Source organism: Canis lupus, chromosome 1 (assembly GCF_048164855.1).
Source record: "Canis lupus baileyi chromosome 1, mCanLup2.hap1, whole genome shotgun sequence".
NCBI classification, from domain to species: Eukaryota; Metazoa; Chordata; class Mammalia; order Carnivora; family Canidae; genus Canis; species Canis lupus.
In genome coordinates this window covers 93778520-93798200 of record NC_132838.1, presented here as the reverse complement: position 1 = coordinate 93798200, position 19681 = coordinate 93778520, and the positions used below count along the sequence as shown (strand labels likewise).

At 40.6% G+C, this 19681-nt stretch overlaps 1 protein-coding gene across 14 annotated transcripts in view; it reads left to right on the top strand.

Annotated features, from left to right (window-relative positions):
* Positions 1-2549: 2549 nt before the first annotated feature.
* Positions 2550-19681, top strand: part of GLIS3 (GLIS family zinc finger 3) — a 552705-nt gene continuing 535573 nt past the window's right edge. For 6 of the 14 annotated variants that reach the window (XM_072840236.1, XM_072840221.1, XM_072840213.1 and 3 more), the window contains exon 1: positions 2557-3787. The gene's annotated coding sequence lies outside the window, so the exon portion shown is untranslated. Of the gene's footprint in view, positions 3788-10185; positions 10467-19681 lie in introns of all 14 variants that reach the window. The other 8 variants (XM_072840264.1, XM_072840262.1, XM_072840265.1 and 5 more) reach the window with 4 other exon arrangements.

Here is a 19681-nt window from a genome sequence, read left to right as displayed (position 1 = left end):
TTTTTCAGTTAATCAAGAAAGGCCTTAATGAAAACCAGGCAAGGAAAGAGATCTAGTGTTACTCACAAGAACAAGGTTAAAGCTATATTAAGAGAACACACTCCCTATGTAGATTAGACAGGTTAACCTTTGGAAGAAACTACTCTCATAAAGTCTGTCTTTAAAGAACATCAGAAAGCAAAGTGGAGGCAGGCCCTTTGGAGGTGAAGCACCCTCTTGGCATGTCTCTTCCACAAAAGAATGCACCCTACAGAACAGGGCTTATGGAAGTGTTGGGGGAGGGGGGGCGTCAGAAAAAGCTCCCACTGGCATCCAGCTAAAACCGGAAGTTGCAAAAGATTCCTTACTTATGAAATGGCTGGAACAAGGGCTCTATCTACATCCTGGTAGGAATAGTAGGGAATGATAGAAAGGGGAAGGAGACAGAGACAGGGAGGAGTAAGGCCCAAAGAGAGGGGAAGGCAGGAAGATAAGGAGACAGAGGAAGAGTTAGGAAGGGAATGAGCCTTCATAGAGATACTTCTTAAAAGCCCCAAACATGGTCTTGTTCTCCTTCTTGAAATATAAAAATGTTAACTTTTTTTTTAAATGCATAATTTCTGTCTCCAACTCCTTACTGCTTTGAGTCATACATGAATCTTTCAGAAAAAGAGTAATCTAAATCTCCCAGTGGAGTTCAGAGCAGGTGGGGAAGTTAGTAAAAGAAGTAGCTATGCTGTTTTATCTGATGGCACTGGTCCCAGCCCTAGGTTGGACTTCTGGGTGGGGAAGAGGCACCAGTTGAGTGTCCTTCAGCCTGAAGGAGAGAAAGGTGATTCACTGACCCCCCTTAACACCTTCCCCCCAACTCCTATCCCTGCAGGAAGCTTGCAGCCTGAGGCCAGAAAGGTTAAGTATTTCTGTGGTATAAGCACGTAAATGCTGCTAGAAGTTTTAACTTTTATCAAGCACTTAATATATACAAACACTGTCTGGGCTTAAGCCTCCACAAAACTTACTTATGCTGTTTCCTGCACTTACTGTGAATTATCAAACCCTATACATATGAATTATTGCATTCAATACATAGTATGAGTTATTGCATACCTCGGCCACATCTGCTGCTTTTTTTCTTTCAAATTTTATTCTCCATGATTTGGAATGTCTTACAGTTCTTCAAAGACACCATAATCTTTCAGACATCTATTTAGGTATGTGATCTTTTCTGCGTGAAACGTCTCTTTTCCTCTCTGCTGGAAAATGTATTTGTCCAGGATTTGGTTCATTGCAGTGCATATGTATCCAGGAAATGCTTTTGGAATGAATGAGAAAGTCTGTCTTGGGGCTACTTGGATGACTCAGTTGGTTAAACCTCTTGCCTTCCACCCAGGTCATGATACTAGGGTCCTAGGATTGAGACCTGGGTGGGGCTCCCTCCTCAACCAGGAGTCTGCTTCTCCCTTGCAACCCCCCCCCCATTGTGCATTCTCTGTTTCAAATAAAAAAAAAAATCTTAAAAAAAAAAGAGAGATACTCTGCCCCAACACCAAGTTAATCACTCCTTCCTCTGTGCTACTTTAGAACCTTCTGTGTCATTTGTGTCACTTACAGGCTATGTTGCCTATTTACCTATCTCATTTCCCTAGACAGATTCGTTTGTCACCACATCTAAAATTTATTATTCCAGTGGCACCAACACAACTGGAGATGCTCATGGGGACATTGTGTAAGTTTTTTTTTTTTTTTTTTTTTTTTCATTGTGTAAGATTTCCTGCCTTCTGGTTTCTGTTCAACGAGAAATGTCTACCTGCTTGTTCCTTCTCTGGAGGTGGGGAACATCCACTGACCCAAATCAACCTGTCAATGTATGTATGTATGTATGTATCTGACATTTGAGTTCCCTCTGACGAAATGGAAAAAAAAAAAGTGTTGGGTGTTGCATCCCTTCTCCTACCCCCATTGGTGAGGGCATTTCTGTCGCCTCTGAAATCCTGAAATCAGTATTGAAGGAAATGTCATCAAGCATTAATGAGGAGCGATGGCAGGGAGGGCGTCCCTGCATCTGCATAGTGCGGGCAGGCGTGCTGGGCGCCACGCTGTGTTCTGCCCACCGCCCTGGGGCTGCCGTGGGGAGCCCGTGGAGTACAAGCTGCTCAGGAAGCTGTTTGGGGCCAGCATGCCTTCCACCAGGCCTGTGCACCTGTGTGTCCCCGCCGCCACCCGCTGGTGCTGTGGGAGGGGTCTTCGGGCGGGATCTGCCTGGCAGTGGTCGGACATGTGGCGGGGGAAGGCATGGCTGCCCTCCCAAGGCCTCGCTAGCGAGCAGGTAGACGCGGGGCCTCCACGAGGCAGACGGGCTCCACCAGCAGGGGCTGCGTCGTCAGCGTGCTGACGTAGAGGCAGCGCGGCGTGAGATGGCCCCGGGAGGCCGTCTGCGTGCCATGTGCAGAGTGCGGCGTGCGGCGTGCGGCGTGCGGCGTGCGGCGTGCCGTCGCCGACGTTGAAGCACCTGCTCCCTCCACTCAGGCCCATTGGGGGCCGCCATTGTGCCGTCGCCAGCGACCCGGATGAGGTGCTGCGTGCGCCTGCCGAGGGAGGTTATCGCGGCCTGGCGTCAGGTCTTGTAGGCCTTGGGCGAAGCCTTCTCGCGCTCTCGGCCTGTAGCGGGCCCACCGCTTGAGCTCCTGGCTGGCAGACACCTCAAGTTTGATGTCCACGACCAGCCGTCGGGGAGGGGTGGCGCCTTCCGCGCAGTCACTTGCTCCTGGTGCGACTGGAGCTGGCCCCACACGTCGGACGCCTTGCTGACTGTCTCGAGGCACAGGACCACCGCGTTGGATTTCTTGATAGAGATGCAGATGTCTGGGCTTCCTCAGGGGTTTTCAAGCGTATCCGGGTGCAGCTCATCGGCACGCGCCAGGGTGTGCCCCGCTGAGTCCGTGATGGTGCTCTTCGTGGGGTTGCGGTGGGGCGCTAGCCGTTGGAGCCCCTTCACCAGCTTGGGCGGGGCGGCCGGGCTCTTGGCCTCCACGGGGACTGTGATGACCCGGCTGACCCTGAACTTCACTACTGGCATGCTTGAAGGAGCTCAGAGGTGGGGATGGTGCCTGTGTTCACCAGGAGCTGGTGCGTGCCCACGGGCCTCGGGGTTCCTGCAAAGGCATGTTCTCGATGGGCTCTTTGTAAGCCCAGACAAGGTTTTTTTTTTTTTTTTTAATTTTTATTTATTTATGATAGTCACAGAGAGAGAGAGAGGCAGAGACACAGGCAGAGGGAGAAGCAGGCTCCATGCACCGGGAGCCTGACGTGGGATTCGATGCCGGGTCTCCGGGATCGCGCCCTGGGCCAAAGGCAGGCGCCAAACCGCTGTGCCACCGAGGGATTCCCCCCAGACAGGTTTTTGATGGCTGGCACCATTTATGTCTATCGTTGCAGGGTCAGCGGAACAGTGCCTGAAATGTAGCAGATGCTCAACAGATTTGAATTGATTTGAACCTTTGTTCACTCATGGGCATCAGTGTGGTGTACAGTTCTCGAGTGCAGACATCTTTGTGGTGTTGGTCTTATGGATTCTCATGATGTCCTTGTCCCGCGTGGGAGTCCGCATATTGTCCGTGCCCAGGACCAAGGAGTACACTCAGCTGCTTATTTTTCATTCAGATTCTTGTCTGGAACCCTAAATTTTTTCACTCGCCCAAGATCCAAAGAGGCTTCGGGAATACAGACTCTAAAGGCCCATATCTCATATTGTTTCAGCAGCCTTTGGAAGCCCTGAACTGGCCCTGTGCACTATGGGATCTCCAGACAGGTAAGTCCTGTTCCCCAACAGCCTGTGGATTCTGGGATATAGGCCATGCGACCCACCAGCCTTTGTATGTGAAGGGAATCTATGGCTTCCTTGAAAAGAAGAGACATCGCCAGAGGAAGGCAGGATAGCACATGCATTAGAATAGATTTTGGGGAAAAAAAAAAGATTTTGGAATCATTGGTTTACTTTTTCTCCCCTCTCTGATCTTAAGTTTTATTGATCTGTCTCCACCTGATTCCTTTGCCATCTTCAATCTGCTCTTAAGACCTGTTCTTCCAGTGAGTTTTTCATTTGTTGTCTTTCTATCTTGTTAGAGAAGATTGGTGGAAAGCCCGGAATGTTTCCCAAGTGCCTTTCCCTTGGGCATGGCTCAATTTATTTATTTTTTAATTTGTTTTTTACTAAGATGTAATTGACGTATAACATTATATTAGTTTAAAAAAATAACATTATATTAATTTCAGATGTTGTACAACATTGTAATTCAATAGGTGTATGTATTGCAAAATGATTACCATAAGTCTGGTTATTATCTGTCACTATACATACTTCAAAATTTTTTTTCTTGTGATGAATGCTCTAAGATTTACTTTCTTAGCAACTTTCAAATATACAATGAAATATTATTGTCATTTTTTACAATACAGTATTTTTAAAATTATTTTTAAAATTTATTTATTCATGAGACAGAGACAGAGACGCAGAGACATAGGCAGAGGGAGAAGCAGGCTTCCTTTGGGGAGCTGGATGTAGAACTCGATCCCAGGACCCCAGGATCATGCCCTGAGCCAAGGCAGATGCTCAACCACTGAGCTACCCTGGTGCCCCACAATACAGTATTATTAACTGTAGTCATCATGCTGTACATTATATTCCCAAGCCTTATTTATTTTATAACTGGAAATTTGTACCTTTTGACCCCTGTTACCCACTTCACTCATGCCCTGGCCACCACCCCTCTGACAATCACCAGTCTGTTCTCAGTATGTATGAACTTGGTTTATTTTGTTTTGTTGTTTATTTTTTAGATTCCACATGCAAGTGAGATCATATGGTATTTGTTTTTTTCTGACTTATTTCATTTAGCATAATGCCCTCAAGATTCATCCATATTGTTGTAAATGGCAAGATTCATTTCTTTTTATGGCTGAATAATATTCCATTGTGTATATATGTATATGCAACAATTTCTTTTTATTTTTTTAATAATAAATTTATTTTTTATTGGTGTTGTTTGCCAACATACAGAATAACACCCAGTGCTCATCCCGTCAAGTGCCCCCCTCACTGCCCGTCACCCATTCACCCCCACCCCCCCCGCCCTCTTCCTCTTCCACCACCTCTAGTTTGTTTCCCAGAGTTAGGAGTCTTCATGTTCTGTTTCCCTTTCTGATATTTCCCACACATTTCTTCTCCCTTCCCTTCTATTCCCTTTCACTATTATTTATATTCCCCAAATGAATGAGACCATATAATGTTTGTCCTTCTCTGATTGACTTATTTCACTCAGCATAATACCCTCCAGTTCCATTCATGTTGAAGCAAATGGTGGGTATTTGTCATTTCTAATAGCTGAGTAATATTCCATTGTATACATAAACCACATCTTCTTTATCCATTCATCTTTTGATGGACATCGAGGCTCCTTCCACAGTTTGGCTATTGTGGGCATTGCTGCTATAAACATTGGGGTGCAGGTGTCCTGGCCTTTCATTGCATCTGTATCTTTGGGGTAAATCCCCAACAGTGCAATTGCTGGGTTGTAGGGCAGGTCTATTTTTTACTCTTTGAGGAACCTCCACACAGTTTTCCAGAGTGGCTGCACCATTTCACATTCCCACCAACAGTGTAAGAGGGTTCCCTTTTCTCCGCATCCTCTCCAACATTTGTTATTTCCTGCCTTGTTAATTTTCCCCATTCTCACTGGTGTGAGGTGGTATCTCATTGTGGTTTTGATGTGTATTTCCCTGATGGCAAGGGATGCAGAGCATTTTCTCATGTGTGTGTTGGCCATGTCTATGTCTTCCTCTGTGAGATTTCTGTTCATGTCTTTTGCCCATTTCATGATTGGATTGTTTGTTTCTTTGGTGTTGAGTTTAATAAGTTCTGTATAGATCTTGGAAACTAGCCCTTTATCTGATATGTCATTTGCAAATATCTTCTCCCATTCTGTAGGTTGTCTTTTAGTTTTGTTGACTGTATCCTTTGCTGTGCAAAAGCTTCTGATCTTGATGAAGTCCCAATAGTTCATTTTTGCTTTTGTTTCTTTTGCCTTCGTGGATGTATCTTGCAAGAAGTTACTGTGGCCGAGTTCAAAAAGGGTGTCGCCTGTGTTCTCCTCTAGGATTTTGATGGAATCTTGTCTCACATTTAGATCTTTCATCCATTTTGAGTTTATCTTTGTGTATGGTGCAAGAGAGTGGTCTAGTTTCATTCTTCTGCATGTGGATGTCCAATTTTCCCAGCACCATTTATTGAAGAGACTGTCTTTCTTCCAGTGGATAGTCTTTCCTCCTTTATCGAATATTAGTTGACCATAAAGTTGAGGGTCCACCTCTGGATTCTCTATTCTGTTCCATTGATCTATGTGTCTGTTTTTGTGCCAGTACCACACTGTCTTGATGACCACAGCTTTGTAGTACAACCTGAAATCTGGCATTGTGATGCCCCCAGCTATGGTTTTCTTTTTTAAAATTCCCCTGGCTATTCGGGGTCTTTTCTGATTCCACACAAATCTTAAAATAATTTGTTCTACCTCTCTGAAGAAAGTCCATGGTATTTTGATAGGGATTGCATTAAACGTGTATATTGCCCTGGGTAACATTGACATTTTCACAATATTAATTCTGCTAATCCATGAGCATGGAATATTTTTCCAACAATTTCTTGATCCATTCATTTATTAGTAGACTTTTGGGTTGCTTCCATATCTAGGCTATGATTAACAATGCAATGAATGTAGGGGTGCATGTATCTTTTGGAAATTGTTTTTTTGTTTTCTTGGGATGAATGCCCAGAAGTAAAATTGTTGGATCACATCATAGTTCTGTTCTTAATTTTTTGGGGAACCTCCACACTGTTTTCCATTGTGGTTGTACCAATTTGCATTTCACTAACAAGGCACAGGGTTCTCTTTTATCCACATTCTCACCAGCACTTGTTATTTCTTGGCTTTGATTCACCATTTTAACAAGTGAGAGGTGATATCTCATAGTGTTTTGATTTGCATTTCCCTAATGATTAGTGATACTGAGCATTTTTCCATATGACTGCCCATTTGGATGCCTTCTTTGCAATAATGTCTATTCAAGTCCTCTGCCCATTTTTACTTGTTTGGTTTTTTTTGTTTGTTTGTTTGTTTTTTTGGTGGTAAAGTTTATGATATTTTGGTGTTGTTTGAATATTAACGGCTTATTACATGTATGATTTGTAAATATTTTCTCCCATTCAGCAGGTTGACTTTCCATTTTGTTGATGTTTTTCCTTGCTGTGCAGAAACGTTTTTTAGTTTGATGTCTCACTTGTTTATTTTTGCTTTTGGAGTCAGATTTAAAAATTGTTACCAAGACCGATGTCAAGGAGATTACTGTCTATGTTTTCTTCTAGGATTCTTATGGCTTCAGGGGCAAGATTCAATTAATTAATTAATTAATTTCCTTCCTCCTTTCTTCCTTTCTTTCTTTCTTGATTATACTTGACAGACAGTATTATATTAGTTTCAGATGTACCACTCAGTGGTTTGACAAGTTTATACATTATGCTGTGTTTACCATAAGTATAGCTACATCTGTCCCATTACGTAGCTATTACAGTATCATTGACTATATTCTTTGTGCTCTGCTTTTTAGTCCCATAGGGCTCAACTTCTAAACTCTATCCTCTGAAGATCTTGCCAGAACTTGGTTTTGGGCATTATTAGGATAGGTCTAGAGTAAGCCTTGCTCTGGATCATGTTCTTTAGTCTCAGGCATGGCCCTTATGGTTTCACAGCTGATGCCTGGCTTTGTTGAAAGATCCACAGCCCTGGAGTATGGTCAGGAGAAGTCTTCCCAGTGGTGAGGAAACTCAGTGGTCTAAGGTAGGAAGAATAGTTAAAGATGTCAGTAGGGCAAGGGGAATAGATGACACATGGGAAGGGCTGTCACATAATAGGGAGAATGGATAATATCTTTGTGGCCTCCTGGTTAAATGTAGCATTGGTGCTTGGTTGCTAAAAGGACACAATTTTCAATTCAGAATAAAAAGTGATTTTTTTTTATTGTTAGAGTAGTATAAAAGTAAAATGTCTAGGAAAAGAGGGAGTTTGTCTTTAAAGATAACTAAATAAAGGTTAAATATAGGAAATGTTGAAGGGGTGACTGGTATCAGATAAGGACTGAGTTTAAGAACTTTTGTGGCTCCTCTCAGTATTGCATTCTATGATTCCCTGAGTTCAAATTGTTTTAGTGAAAACCCTATGTGGCACAGTAAGGGAATGCCCCTTTCTGTGTGTAACGGAAAGAGCATGGCTTATAGAAATACACCTGGGTTTGAATCCCTGATCTGTCATTTTCTAGCACAATTTCTGAGAGATAAATCTCAAGCCTCACTTTCTTCACTTTTTAAAATAAGGATGGTGTGATATTCACCTCCTAAGATCATTGTGAATATAAAGTATAGATAGAGTACCTGATACACAGTATGCTGCAGGAATACTTGTCATTATATATTGATGGTATTGTGGTTTCTATTATTAGCTTGAAATTGGGTTCAATTAGTTCTATTTCTAAGAATTTCTTTGAAAAATATTCATGGATGTACATAAAAATTTAGCCACAAAAATGTTCATTATGGCTCTATGATATATTTTTATATATATAATTTTTTATAATGGGATAATAGTCAACCACTGATAACCAAAGTTCCTTCTTAGTATGGTGATTATGGATAATCAAATTACAGAGATATCTATATATACACATTATAGGTAATAAAATTTAGGGGTTTTTTTCCTCCCTAAACTTTTCTCTGTGGATATGTATTATTATAATTAAGAGATCAATCATAATAAAACCTGTAAGAAAAAGTCGATTCCTCATCCTCAGGGATGGTTTATCATTAGTTGGTTCCTGGATGGGGAGGTAGGAAATTGACAGACAGAAAGAGAGAGAGGCAGAGACACAGGCAGAGGGAGAAGCAGGCTCCATGCAGGGAGCCCGATGTGGGACCTATCCTGGGTCCCCAGGATCACACCCCAAGCCGAAGGTGGCGCTAAACCGCTGAGCCACCGGGACTGCCCTAGGGTGGATAATCTTAAATTTTTTTGTATCCTGAAGCATTTTATATGGTCAGCGAGTGGTACAAATGGTAAGTCCTACAGGAGATTAAAAGATGGTGGAGCTCTCTGGATGGGCTTGGGAAGGAGGTGAGCCTTGAATACCAGGTCTGTAGTCCATAAAGGAATTTAACATCTGTGTGGCTTTGAAGATGCAGCTGTTGAGTAGCAGGTAGCAACTCCTATCTTTGGGCTTTTGGAAATCTCTGAAGTGTTTATTTGCAGAGGGAAGCTTAGGAGAAAATGAGTATGGGAAATGCAAGGGGTTGTAAAAACAGTCCTGCTGTCAAACTGCAACATATGATACTTTTACTGCTCTCAAGTTCACTGGGTACAATCAACTATCCCTGATATGTGCCGGGAGATTTTTATTTCGAAATTTGAAGCACTTCAAAAATATCTTATTCCATTGGTATTTTACAAGCATTTCCTAAAGGCTGAGGCATCTCCCTTTAGTTTCTGACTCTCTGCAGAGCGATATAAAATTGGAGCAGCTGAATGTTGACAGGTGATTTGAAATTGTGATGATGACAGTTATAACCCAGTGTTGTGCAACAGCATTTTAACTGAGGCTCGTTTTCCCAGTCTGGATATCAAGGATTGTAAAGTCTTTTATATGATAAGTTGGACAACAGGGTTGTGTTGGGAGTGGAGGCTGAGTGGGTGTGAGTGAGGGATGAAGGGTGGTAGGAGGAGTGCATACAAGTCTGTAGGTATTAACCAGTTGATATTGTACACTTATCGAAAAGAAGTTTATAAAAACTAGGAAAGAAATTTATAAGACCAGGAAAACAAGGGAGGAAGGAAGGAAGGAACGAAGGAAGGGCAGAGGGGGGAGGGAGGGAGGGAAGGAGGGAAGGAAACAGGATGATGGGAAAAGAGGAATAAATTACAATGTTATTGACAACCACTTGACCATGGGCAATAATAGTCCTTTTTAAAGAACACAAAGCTGATACTGACAGCCTAGAAAATTAACTCTTATCACCATATGGAGTCTTAGAAAGTTCTTTTCCAGGGATATTGAGTCTTGGCTAAATGAAGAATATTGTCTCAAAGCTCCTTTATTTTTGTCTCCTGGCAGCATTGCTGTTAACTTCTAGGAGCCCTCCATTACTAAAACCCAGAAGTCATCAAGGTCCAGCAACCTGAGTTTACCACACGTATAGGTTCCACAAAGTGGGAGGAAAACTTTTAATATCACTGACACAATCTCTGAACATAGTGCTGGGCAATAACTGGTTAACCTAAACAAGAACAGTTTCTTCAGTACTAAGTGGGGAACAGAGGACAAGCTTGATGCCCTGAAGTGAAATGATTGGCAGCCAAGGACACACACACTCCTCCAGCAGATTATTGTAAAATGTGAGTAGAAGCTGGCTGATCATTTGGAAAATGAGGGCATTTTAGGGGACATTTAGGGGATAAGTCTTGAAGGAGAGTGGTTAGGGATCTAGATGATTAGGGATTCAAGGATCACCCAGCTGATGAAGAATAAGTGTTACAGGATTGCAGGGTTCTTGTCTCATAGAGTCAGAAAATGAATCTCGCAGACACAAAAGGGTGAAGCAAAGTGAAAGTTTATTAAGTGAAGATGAGAACAGAAAGGAAAGAAAAAGGCTCTCTAGAGTAAGCAGAGTCCTGAGTGGGTTGCCACTGTGGGCTTTTACTGGCAGTCTTTTTTGAGAACTCACCAGGAAGCTTGAGGCCTTGGAATTATGGTGCTGTCTTGGTTTGAGCAAGGACTATCGATAACATTCTTAATGGTTTACTGCTTTGAGGTCTGGTTAGTTTCTGTGATTACGGTGTAGCTGCCAAAAAAAAAAATATACTCCCTAACATCCAGGGCCAGGTGGTCTGCTTTGTTCCCTTATCTCTGGTTTTGTCCACCTCAATATTTCTCCACATTTGGGATTTCTTTGAGCTTCCTCGGAGGATTTAGGGCCTACTTTCTCTTCCTGCCTATATCTTAACCCTTTCCTTACTTGTAAAGGGGGGCCCATTTCTACTACTGCAGATCTGTTTATCATTCAGTACCTCTCTTTTCATTGAAATTTAAGCCTCTGAACAATTAATATGAAGAAAGAGCTGATTATCCAGGAAATTGACTTTTCCGGAGGTAGATGCTCAAATGGGGAAGATCAGGTATAACCTAAGAAGTTCTAGAGGACATTTCAAGGCTCCTTTGGACCCATAAATCTAGAGTTCATTTCCTTTCAACCAGCTTACTGGATTCTTAATACAATTTGAGAATTAGAATTCAGAAATGTTAAAATATAGCCAGGTCTGAGTTTTATGGAAACTGCTTTCGGAAAACATGCCATTCTCAGCCTGTTAGTAATTAGAAGTAATTATTAAACAGCTTTTGGCATAGGTGAGGGTTCTATATTGCCTTAGAAGTCACATATTAAGTGGCTCATGGTATACCTTGGTTTGCTCACCTAAGAATGAGGAATAATTTAAGTCAATAACATCAAAGTAAAAGATATAAAAGGAAAATTAAATTTTCAAATAATGGCTCCAAATGTCATTAAAAACTAATGGGGTTGCAAGAGGTAAATAAAAATGCAATCTGTTTGGTGTTGAGTGTTTCTTGCAAGCTCATTAAGCATTTGTTTCTTAAGCTTGCTCTCTAGAATGTTAATGCCAGGAAGCTAATGCAGTGAGATCTGAGGTCTTGGGGGGCAAGGAGAGGCTTGCTTCTTCCCAGGAAGTCTGGCATTCTCAGAAGATGCCACTACTTCTTTTCAGAGGACCCGAGTTGTATGCATTGTTTAGATTTTGCTGTCTATTTTCTTGGTGAGGTTTACACAGTTCTTAGGGGAAAAAAACCAAAAACCAAAGAAACCTGATGGAATGTACAGAATCAGTGAGTCCAGGGAAGGTCAGATTTTGCTACGTGAGGTGCTTTTCATTGGGGCAGAAATATTAATTAGGCAGTAGTGACACCACCTGGTCTTCCTGGGAATCTTCACTCAATCAATTCATTGGAAAAATGGACATGTTTTTATTGCATGTATTTAAACTGTGTTAGGCACAGTAAATACTACATAGGAAATGGAAGGGCCCTGATCTTGAGGGGTTTATTACTTAGAAATATACAAAACATATATATGCTTTCTCTACCCAACCTCCTCCAGCCCTCACTCCAGAAATTCTGATTCAGGAGGTTAGGAGTGGGAGTGAGGTCCTGGCATCTGTACTTTTTTTTTCTTCTTCTGAGAATTCCAATGATCACTTGGGTATGGGAAGTGAATCTGGCCAACACTGACTGATAACATACCTGGAGAAATTCTTGAGAACTGAGAAAACCAAAGGACCAGAAGAATTCAGAGTAAATAAGATCAAGGTTAGCTGGGATAATCAGAGAAGCTTCCATGAGGGGGAGGTAATTGCAGATGTTTGTAGAAAAGCAGAGAGATTAAAAAATAACAACATTAATAAGGTAATAAATGCAAGGAGATACTCCAGGAGAATAAGAAGGCATTTTGTCCCCTATATGTGCTGTTTAATAATCTAATTCTCCAATTTAATTTCAGTTTCTATTCCAGGTTCTTAGGGAACCAATGAAATATTCTCTAACCTGTGCTTTCAATACCTAGTGTAATCAGATTTCCCCTGATTTTACCAAATGTCTCAGTCAGAGTATGGTCAGAGAAATAGAAACCAGTTCTGTTTCAAATAGAGGGAATTTATTTTATTTTTTAAAAATATTTTATTTATTCATGAGAGACACAGAGAGAGAGAGAGGAAGAGATACAGGCAGAGGGAGAAGCAGAGAGAGAGAGAGAGAGAGAGAGAGAGGGAGGGAGGCAGAGACACAGGCAGAGGGAGAACCAGGCTGCATGCAGGGAGCCTGATGCCAGACTCGATCCCGGAACCCTGGGATCACGCCCCGGCAGGTGCTAAACGGCTGAGCCACCCCAGCGTCCCAAATAGAGGGAATTTAATGCAAATCTTGGTTGTATGGGTGTTTGAAGAGATGGAAAAGCTAAGGAGAAAAAGCAAGGAGCTTGAGAAGGAAAAAGGAGAAAGAATAATATCTAGAGATAAATGTGTATCTGTAGTAAGCAGCTATCAATGCTAGGGATTGGGGGAATAAAGGGAAAAAAGGGTTGTTATAAAAACTCAAGAGCAAGTTTCTAGGGGTTCTATCTAGCCAATGCTAGGACTGTAGACATTGGTCTCCCTGGCCAGTACAGGGACCACCAGAGAAGAGCAGTTACAGCAGAAGCTTAGATCACTGACAGTCTGCAGCTATTTCCAGAAACACCAGCAGAAGCAATAAAATGTGAGAAAGAAATAATGTTTCTTTCTCTTGCCAGAATTGAACAGAAAACCAGTTACTGGAGGGGGGGCGGATTTTGGGGAATGTAGCTTATAGATATCAAAACCTGCCAATGCAGAATAGATGGAAGAAGGTAAGTATGGGGCTGAGGGGCGACAGATAACTGGCATACCAAGTTAAATGAGTCAAGGTATACTTCCTTCGGGAAGACAGATAAACATGCCTTGGAGGTTATGTATGATTGCCAGCCGATATTAGTATTAAAATAGGTCTAAGTCTTCTCTAACAGTCACTTGGCAGCTCAGTCCAAATAGAGAAGAATTGTGTGATTTGATGAATACTGTATGAACTTGCAGCTCTTCTCTTGGCTTTTTTTGTATTAACCTGATTTCACCCACCCATTCATCTACCCATTTACTTATCGATCAGTCTGGTTAGCGCCTATTATATGCTAGACACTGTAGTAGGTAGGCCCTGGGGATCCTAAGATAATGCCATAAAGCCCTCCATAACTAGCTTCCAAGCCTGACATGAAGTGAATAAATTTGACAGTCAAAAAAAATACTGTAAGTAGTAATCATCTCATTTATTCTTTATGCTTTTCAGAGTACTTTCTCATCTTCTAAAATTCTTTTTTTTTAAATTTTTTAAAATTTATTTATGATAGTCACACAGGGAGAGAGAGAGAGAGGCAGAGACACAGGCAGAGGGAGAAGCAGGCTCCATGCACCAGGAGCCTGACCTGGGACTCGATCCAGGGTCTCCCGGATCGCGCCCTGGGCCAAAGGCAGGCGCCAAACCGCTGTGCCACCCAGGGATCTCTCATCTTCTAAAATTCTTATAGAATATTTTAAAAAATTTCATATTGAACATATTTTTATTTCCCACCCACAAATGTTTCATGAAAATTGTATATCATTTTTAAAAAAGATTTTATTTATTTATTCATGAGAGACACAGATATAGAGGAAGAAGCAGGCTCCCCGTTGGGAGCTTGATGCAGGACTTGATCCCAGGATACGACCTGAGTTAAAGGCAGATGCTCAACCACTGAGCCTCTATATCATTTTTTTTTTTTTGTAAGGACACTGACACTTTTATTGTTAAACTCCTTTTTGACGAATTGGTTTTTTCTTCTGCCAAGGGCTGTCTCTTTTATATTTGTAGGACTCAATAGTACTACCCTTCCAAAGACTGTTCTGTGACAATTTCTATCTTCCTATGTTTTTCTTCCAAATTGTATGGCCTTTTGACTCTTGGGTTTGTCCATTTTCTTCCATCATTTTTACCAACTGGCTCTTGCCAATCAATCAGAGACACATTTTGAGAGATTAGACAGTGCTGTGGGTCCCTCTCTCCAGCTCTACTCTTGGGAAGGTCTTGGCTCTCCTGTCCCAGAAGTTTATATTGGAGCAAGTCTACTATATGCTTTCTACTAGTTTCATTTTATTTCATTGTCTTTAAAAAATCTTAACTAAAAAAAATAAAAAATCTTAACTATGTTTGTATTTTATTGATAATGACCAGTGTTTCTCAGAGTGTTTTAAATGGACCATCTATTTCTGAATCACCAACGGAGCTTATTAAATATGCAGACTCTTTGGCCAATTCTATTCCTACTGATTTATAATCTCTGATGTGTAGCCCAGAAGTACATGTTTAACAAACTCCCTGGATGACTGTGAGAGAAGACAGAAGAAGCACTGTGGATGCTGGGGTGGCTCAGTCAGTTAAGTGTCCACCTTAAGGTCAGGTCATGATCTCAGGGTCCTGGGATTGAGACTCATCATTGGGCTCCCTGCTCAGCGGGGAGTCTGTTTGTCCCTCTCCCTCTGCTTCTCTCACCCTCACCCCCACGCCTGGGCTTTTGCGCTTATCTCTCTATCTCTCTCTCAAATAAATAAATAAACTTTAAGAAAGGAGAAGAAACGACATTTTTCTTCTCACCTTCTTTGGTTCTTTTGAAAATATTATCATCTTTGGTAGAATAGTGTCTTACCAGAGTTCACAGATGGGCAGTAGTGATTTGAAGTTTGCCCCCTAATTCCTGAAATCACTTTGCTTTGAACCAGTTATAACCTTTCTTCTCTCAGTAGCATACAGCCAAGATGCTTTCTAGATACGCAATCTTGTCCCAAAATATTCCTGTGGAACAGAGCAGATATTGATGTCAGGCTTTGTTTTTTTTGTTTTTTGTTTTTTTAAAGATTTTATTTATTTATCCATGAGAGACAGAGAGAGAGAGAGAGAGAGAGAGAGAGAGAGAGGCAGAGACACAGGCAGAGGGAGGAGCAGGCTCCATGCAGGGAGCCTGACACGAGACTCAATCCCAGGTCTCCAGAATCACGCCTTGGGCTGAAGGCGGCGCTAAACCGCTGAGCCACCTGGACTGCCCTGATGTCAGGCTTTGGATGGTGGAAATGGGGCTCAGAAAGAATCAGGGACTAGTTGAAGGTCACCTAGCTAGTTAATTCTATAGCTGAGATTGGAACCCAGGCCTCCTGGGACCCCTTTACCTTGTCTTTCCTCAATTCATTCTTTCTTTCTTTCTTTCTTTCTTTCTTTCTTTCTTTCTTTCTTTCTTTCTTTCTTTCTTTCGATTGGTATTAGTGCTACAAGACATACACGTATACTTGATTCCACCCTTTGCAGTGCACCATGACATATATTTGAATATTGGCCCTTTTTCTCGTGCCTACCTTTTGCAAAAGTAGAGTGACGTCTTTCCTTCAAGAACAAAAAGATGCTTGAACATGTCTCTATTATCACCAAGGCCACTGTGAATTAACATAGTTTATTCTCTGAGTGGTGCTGACTGCAAATGGAGGGGGGGATGGCACACCCTGATGTGAAGCAAACAGTTAGGATAATTTCAAGGTCCACTGAAGTAACAGAAAGCAAGTCAGCTGCCACCATCGAGTAGAAATGAAGCAACCCAAGGTTAGCTCCCAGAACCTGAAATCTCATCAACTCAAAACAGCTTATAAGCATTTACATGTTTATTCTTCCATCTCTAGATAATTTGCACTAAAAGAAGGGATGGATGTTGTCAATCTTCCAAAATGCCTGATAATTCCAAAGTCATTTAGATTTGGCTTTGCACCATGTTTTTATGTTGAGTATTTGAATTTGGGCTTAATGTATTCTGAGAAATTACAATATTTTAAATAACGAGAATACTGCAGGGAGAACCAGGCAATAATTTCTGGCTTTCTCATTCTGCCTCTTGATTTAATACTTCTTCCTCTTTCTGGTCCATAGTAGGAGTGGTGGGTGATATGTCATTGCACCAATTAAAATTGAATCTCTGTTTTTGTTTCTGGCTTGCTCTCACATATATAATTATTATATTTATTTCATAGGATTGATGTGGGTTACTAGATAAAATGTATGATGCCCAGGTAAATTTTAATTTCAGATGAAAAACAAATAAATTTTTAGTATAAGTACATTTTAAATGTTTCAGATAAATAATGAATAACTTTTAGTATAAGTATGTTCCAAATAGTTCAGATAAACACTGAATAATTGCATTTCAGACATGTTTATACTAAAAAATTATTTAACATTTATCTGAAATTCTAATTTAATAGGCATTGTGTACTTTTATTTTCTAAACATGGCGGCTGTTTGGATTAGGAATTACATGAGATAATATGTGCACAATATCTGGCACATAGTAAATGTTCAGTAAAGATGCATTAAAAAATATGTTCATAATTGAGCTTATGTAGACCCCAACAAATAATAATAATTAGTATTTACATAATACCTTACTATTTCCAAAGCTTCCTTGTATTCATGACTATTCTGATCCTTATAATGATTCTATGGTAATGTCCATTTATCTGATGAAGAAATTAAGCCTCATAACATTAGGTTTTAGTGACTGCAGAGTAATCCACACTATGCTATTCAATCTTTTGCTTCATAGACATGTAGTTTTGAACACTGGTGTCATTTTCAGTCATTGCTACTATAAATATTATTGAAATGAACATCTAAGAGTGTAACTTTTTTTTCATCTATGTATAAGCTTTTTAGGTCAGAGACCATAACTGTTGTGTTCACTATCTCACAACCAAAAATATTGCTCAGTACATATTTCCTTAATGAATGCAGTTTCCAGATTGTTGTCAGGTTCTTCCAATGATGAAAATAGCAGTAATATTAATACCATCTTATGATGTACTAGTTGTATTCTGGGTGGCTTAAATTTACTGATATAATCTTCATACTAGTTGGTGAAATAGGTACCATTATTACCCCACTTTATGGTGAGGAATCAAAGCACAGAGAAGTCAGGCATTTTCTTGCCTAGTTGTTTGGCTAAATAAGCAGTAGGACTGGGAGACAGTTTCAGGTGACCTGGTTCACAACCTGCATTCTTGTCCATTGCATGTTCAGCCTCCAGCAGTGGAATCAATGACTCCATGAACATGCACATTTGTAAGCATCTTGATGCACATGGCCAAAATGCTTTCCAGAAAGATTGCACATGTAGACTCTTCTAGCAGGAATTCATGAATGTCTTAACACAGCCTTGAGTATTCTCATTAAAACTTTATTTTCATTATCTGATAGGAAATTTTCATATCTGATTTACTAGTTTTTAAACTGCACTTTGACTACAAAAGATTGAGCTTTCCCCCCCATATGGTTTAAGAAATTGTTTCATTTTTATTTAGGTGTATATTTACATCCATACACTTTTGCATTTTAGTGCTAAACCAATTGCATGAATTATCATTGTTGCACATGGCTTAAAAAATCAAATTTGCTTGTCTTTCAGTTTTGTATTTGGATCTTTGTCTTGTGAAGTTTAACTGTAAAGAGAGGGAAGTGTGTCAGTCTTGTTTTTTTGTGATTTCTTTTGTTGTTTTTGTACTTAGCATATTAAATTGGAAGTACTTAGCATTTTAAATTGGAAGCCATTAAATTCTAAGCCATTGCTTTTTCAAAGGCTTTATTTAAAAAAACTATCTTCAGCCTCTGAAAGTTCTCTTCAAATTCTCCTAACATTTGAGATGCTTAATACCTAAGAGATGGTCAGTTTTTCTTTCTGAAACTTTCCCTGCAGACACCTTTCCCCCCTGACTTCTGAGACAGAACTGTCCTCATTCAGGGACAATCTCTCCAGTAGTATTATGTTTGGAGATATTTTAAAAAAAATCCAGATTACTAATCCAGCTGTTCTGAATAACAGTAATAAGGCTTTATATTCTGTCTGGTACTTTAGCACACTTCAGCACTTCTCCCATATGTGACCTCAGCAACTCTATGAAGCTCCCAGCTCAGGTATTCTCTCCCTTTTTCAGATGAAGGATCAGGGATTAAGGAGTTAAGTGACCCAAGGTCACTGAAACTCATGTAGCTCTGATGGCAACCCAATTATTCTAACACCTACTCTTGAGATCTTTTCACTACTCCAAAGTTTGTTTGTTTTTAAAATGACTTACTCTTAAGCAAGCTAAATAAAATGTCATTTTCCTTTCAAGTATTGGTGTTTAGAAGGTTCTGAAATGTTGGGCTCATATCAGAATGTTATCACTTGAGGACTGGAAACTCTCTAAGCATTTGGTTTATGTGCATTTTTTAAAAAAAGCCAATAAACGGGGTAAGGAGATGGGGTGACCTGGTGATGGATATTAAGATTGGGATGTGATATGACATCACTGACCTCTACCTCTGAAATCAGCACTACACTATATGTTAATTAATTGAATTTAAATTTTAAAAAGCCAATAAACAATGATATGCATATTCTGTTACAATTGAAGCAAACCTTTTCTTAAAGAGGTGCTTGCAGTTGTACTTGATTTTTCTCATACCCTCACACACTAGAAAGCTAAGTGTCTTCTGATTATCTTTTGTATCAGCCACAAGATGGTACCCTTGCACAGCCTAGAGAGAGCCTGGGTCAGACGTGGGAGAATTCAGAGAATCCAATAGAAAGGAGATTCATCTTAGGTTAAAGGTGGCATGAGCATACAAATCTTGCCTTTATATTTTAAAATAGACCAAAAAAAATAGACCAAAGTTGTTCTCCTTCATTAAAGGTAAAAAGGAATTTGTATATCCTGTAAATTGACATGCCCCTTTTCTTTATACCCATGCTCTCACCCTAAAAAAAAGCCAAGGTTTTTTATGTTCTAGAAGAACATTTGGATCTCCTTCAAATGGAAATGTGGAATCAAGAAGGCTTGATTGAAACCCCCCTTCCCTTCAAACCTGGGAGTATTCCTTCTCCTTTAGAGAGTGCTGACTGTAGCGGTCAGAAGGGATTTGAAAT